At 37.7% G+C, this 5,386-nt stretch overlaps 1 pseudogene; it reads right to left on the reverse strand.

Annotated features, from left to right (window-relative positions):
- Positions 1–481: 481 nt before the first annotated feature.
- LOC139870457 (cytochrome P450 76C1-like) lies at positions 482–5,129 on the reverse strand (annotated as a pseudogene).
- Between the last annotated feature and the right edge of the window lie 257 nt (positions 5,130–5,386).

Here is a 5,386-nt window from a genome sequence, read left to right on the forward strand (position 1 = left end):
AAGAAAATACGAATAACAAAAGTAGGACAATATATATAATGGTTTTGAGCGAACGCAGATATGCGTATTATTTTTATAAATTATTCAAATGTGTTTAAAGTGTAATGCGAAATCATTTCTCGCATCAACGTGGTTTATGTTAACAAACTAAAATATACCCACGACAATACGCATGCCAATCTGAAGCTATTTTGCAACAAATGTGTCACTGGAGCTAAAGTAAAACTTAAACCTCAGAAAGTGTATAAACATATATGGGATATTATTGACCAAGTCCAAACACTAGTAATTCAACCAGTTACATATCGATTAGCTAGAATTTAATCCACATAAATAGGATTGAAGTTTTATTATGAACTATATGTTTATGATTATGATCGATTATATTAACGCACAACCACCACATGCCAGAATTTAAACAGAATTCTTCAAACTTATCTTGAGAGGATCTTAATGAACCGAATGGATATGTCCTAAAAGATTAGGTGTAGAGGTTCACATGATGCAGCCTTTGAGATGGGATAGCAATTAGTGGTTTAGCTTTCTTGAGCCCTAAGCCAATTTTTTCGGAAAGGTCGTGTTCTTCACCTTCAGGCAGACTCCAGTTGAAGGAGTGCAAAAGCGAAGCCAATGTAAGCGTTTGCATTTTTTCGGCTAATGGAATTCCTGGACATACTCTTCTCCCTGATCCAAATGGTAGGTACTTCATATTGCTTCCCTTGTAATCGTATTTGGTTCGTCCTTCATCTGTCAAGAACCTCTCAGGATTGAATTCTAAAGGATTATCCCAGTACCGAGGATCCCGGTGGATGGACCAAACATTCAAGATCATGGAAGTGTTCTTTGGGACGGTGTATCCGCCTAGCGTGCAATCTTTACTTGGGGCCCGTGGGATTAAGAAAGGGGCTACAGGGTGCAACCGATGTGTTTCTTTAATCGCTGCATTTAAGTATTGTAATTTCTCAAGATGAAACTCTTCAACGATGTTGTCTTCTCCTACGACTTCTGTTAATTCTTGTTGAATCCTTTTCATTACATGATGACTTCTCATAATCTCCGCCATTGCCAATTCAGTCACAGCTGTGGTCGTTTCAGTTGCTGCAAACATAATGCCCTGATACAATTCAAATTATTATTAATAGTGTGCTAGAATTAGTATTTTTTTAGAACGGCAATTTGGCAAACACACACTCATATTACAAAAAACTCACAACCTGAAGGTTAATAAGTTACCTCAATATCGCTAGGCCAAAGACTGACCTTTTGGTTAGAATTACTCCCTCAAAAAAAAAAAAAAGTCCACATTATTTTTTATATATGTCTCAAAATAAATGTCTTTTATTCAAAATAATAATAAAAATGCATTAAAGTTCGAATCATCAAAACTTCTACTCCTAATTTGATCTCTTTCATCTTTATTTAACAAGTTAGTTAATTATAATTTATAATATATTATTAAATTAATTAATGAAGGACAAAATAGATAGTTTATTAACATATCTTTAATCCAAAAAAAAAAAAAAAATTGTCGAGGGACATTTTTTTAGGACATACAGAGTAGTATTTAATGTTTGAATTAGTTAACGAGTTAAGAGTAGATCGAGCTTAATTACCATAAGAAGTGAGAAGATTTGGATGTTGCTAAAATCATTGTTTTCCTTCATATCCAGTAATATTTGTATAAAATCTTTCTTTTTAGAGTCTGCAGCATTTGTTCCTTGATCTCCACACATTTTGGAGTTAAATTTAACTCGGTCATCAATGACGGTTTTAAATACAAAGTCCAAATTTTGAACCTGGCTCCTCATGGTCCGCTCAATACCTTGTAGATCAAACCATGCAAGGCTAGGGAAGTAATCAGACACATTAAACGTTCCTAACAACTCACTCGTTTTGAATGCTATAGTTTGCCAATGATCAGCTCCAATACTAATATCATTACTATCTTCTTCTTCCTCTTCATTTAATTTCTTATTCCAAACCATTCTTCTAACAACGTTTGCCTGAGTCGAAAACGCGATCTCTTAACTACTCTCGAAACTAAATTTCACAAGTTCTCCCTTGACCTCCCTTTGACTTTTCCTCTCAAAAATCTACGGAGTATCACCAAACCTAATTTACTTACAGCCGCCACCTTCTACTGCATTTTCTAAGATCTGTGAAACAAAATTAACACTAGATCTCTAATCCTAAACATCAAACGAACTTTCGTCGATCTTCATAACTGATTACCAGGTTCAGAATCTTCTCGAACCAAACTGTATTCATCTTAAACCGAAAAGGTAAAGCTTGAAGTTTCTTTAACGATTAATTTTATTTTCTGGTTCATTCTTGTTCTATTTTGATCGGTGTTTGACGATGGGTAAATCGTCGGGAGGAACTCATAAGAAGAATCCCCAACCATCTCAAACGAAGGTGTTGCGGAGTCGAGTGATTGGTGTTGATGAGAAATCTGATTCGACTAGTGTGGAATCTATATATAAACCTGTTAATACAGGTAAAGATGATGAGGATCTGGTTAAGACTGATGCGCATATCGAAGATGATGTGCTGAATACATCGAACGAGCATGGGAAACTAATGGATCAAGATGATAAGTGTAGTGTTCATGCTACAACCAGTTCGTCGGATGAAGAGGATGGGAAGAAGCTTGGTTCACAGAATAACGAGATCCATGATACAGGTGAGATAAACTCTAAAAACTATCTGAAGGCGCTCGGTGGGCAATCGGAAAAGCGTAAGGTAAAGTTTTACTTGTATGAATCGAATGAGATTCTGGATGATGGTATTGACGTGGAAATCCCGATAGAGTCTGTTCAAGAAGCGTCAAGCCGATATAGTAATACTTTATACGGGTATTTTCTTGGTAAGCGGATTGCTTTTCCGGTGGTTAATAGCTATGTGATGAATGTGTGAAAAAAGTTCGGTATTGAAAAAGTGATGATGAACGCTAAGGGGTTTTTCTTTTTCAAGTTCAACTCAGAAAAAGGGATGAGATAAGTCTTGGAGAATGGACCTTGGATGATTAGAACCATTCCGATTATTTTAAATAAACGGTCTCCGAATATTTCTCTTACTAAAGAGAATGTAACGAAAGTGCCAATATGGGTTAAGTTGCACGATATTCCTCTTGCGGGATTTAACAAAGTTGGGTTGAGTGCTATAGCATCGAAAGTGGGTCGTCCGATGATGTTGGATTCTCTCACAAGCATGATGTGTTTGGAATCTTGGGGTCGTCCAGACTATGCACGTGCCATGATAGAGGTTTCTGCTGAAAAAGATTTAAAAGAATCTCTTCGTGTTGCTACTCCGAATTTGGTTAATGAGAAGAAAGTGTTAGATACGGTCCGGGTAGAATATGAATGGAAACCTCCAAGATGCTCGGAGTGTAAGGTGTTCGGACATTGTGACTTACAATGCCCTCATAGAGTTCCAATCATAGAGGAGAAGAAAAAGGTAGATGATGATGGTTTTACTATTGTGAACAAGAAGAATGCGAAGGTGAATGGTCTGAATCAGAAGGATGGTTTTGCACTAGGGAAAAACAGACAAAAGGTAGTATATCGTCCTATTAAGAAGGCTCCTAAGGCACCTAGTGTGAGTAAGGTGACTAATCATGATGATGTAGGAACGAGCACAAAGGAGAAAGGTATAAAGGTTAATAATTCGTTTGGAATTCTTATTGATGAACCGAGCGATGTAGAATCTGATGAAGATGAAACGGCAAGATTTATGGCAGGAAAAAAGGATACCAAGACAACAGCCCCGTTTGGCATGAAATCGTGGTGGTTGTAGGTGGAATTATTGGTCCTGGTCTAAGTGTGTCGTATGTGTTATTGGTTTTGCTAGTCCTTTTGTTGTGTAGGTTCTAGCTTGGTTTGTTTTGGTAGTTTGTGAGGCCGCTAGACACGCTTGCGGTTGCTGTTCTTAATTGTATGTTTTTATTATTTTTTATAAATAATATTTACCGGGTGAATCCCTTTACAAAAAAAAACGCGATCTCAGAAATGTTTACTTTACTTCCCATCTTTCGAAATATATCGTTTATAGTTTGTCTAACTCCACCTAGGGATGACGCCCGCGGGTAACGGGCACGGGTTCTATATACCCGCGACCCGCCCGTCGGGTTGTTTTTTTCCTCTTTGAGACCCGTTACCCACCCGCGGGTAAAATTTCTTCGCCCATGCCCGTGACCCGCGGATACCCAAGACCCGTGGGGTAAACCCGCGGGTAATAATAATATACAACTTTGTTAAATTTCTTTAAGAAAAGTTATTTAATTTTATTAATTATGAATTATATGTACAAGCTACATGTCTAAAATGACGTGAAAATTAAGTTTTTTACTTATATATAATATTATATTTTTTATCATTATTGCATTACAAGTAAAATCATTTTTAAATTTGATAATTGTATGTATAAACTAGCGGGTAAATTAAAAAAAAGTCTCATGAATTAATGGATCGGGTTTTACCCGTGACGGGTAGTATGTACCCGCGACCCGCCCGCGACCCGCCCGCGACCCGTCGGCGGGTATAATTTTTTACCCGTACCCGTGCCCGCCGGTAGGATTAGATGATTTTACCCGCCTATCACGGATCGGGTACCCGCGGGTCACGGGTTTTTTTTCGCCCATTACCATCCCTAACTCCACCAATTCTAAAAGAACTACAAGCTTCAAGACTTGTTTTGCTCAAAAGCTCATGGACAAATAGCTTACGAAGGTTACGCCAATTCGAGTTGTAATTTGAAAATGCTATGTCTTGCCCTCCGAAACTGAGTATCGAGGCAGCGATTGTCCTGTCACGGTTAGCAAAGATTTCGTCAAGTGTACGGACAACCTCGTGTACTAATTCTGGAGTGTTTATCACGACGTGAAGTCTACTTCCGATATAGAACTTGAAAATAGGCCCGTATGTGTGTGCCAAGTCGACAAACTGTTTATGCGTGTCAGGCTTTAGAAATGGAAGGTAACCGACAATTGGGAGCGAAGGGGGACCTGGCGGTAATGGTGGCGACGTGCTCGAAAGTTTCAGCTTGTACCGTACAACATTAATAGCGTATATGATGATGACTACCGAAATGGTGACAAATAGTATGGCCGGAGTAAGCTCGTCTTTGATCATTTTAATTGGCTGATACAAAGTATGGAATGGCCGGTAATACAAATTTAATTATATCAGTTTAGGCATGGTTGTTTGCATTTATATAGGCCTTGGGAGAGTGGTGTACCTAGTTGATAAATTCTTTTTTTTTTTTTTTTTTTTTTTTTTCAAATAAAAAAAAAAAAAATACTTCAAATAAACTTTGCCGACGATTGAGGTAACAAATCACACTTCACCAAACCTTAATAAACCATGATCAATCTTACAGGATTAAGATA

The sequence above is a fragment of the Rutidosis leptorrhynchoides genome, chromosome 10 (assembly GCF_046630445.1).
Source record: "Rutidosis leptorrhynchoides isolate AG116_Rl617_1_P2 chromosome 10, CSIRO_AGI_Rlap_v1, whole genome shotgun sequence".
NCBI lineage: Eukaryota > Viridiplantae > Streptophyta > Magnoliopsida > Asterales > Asteraceae > Rutidosis > Rutidosis leptorrhynchoides.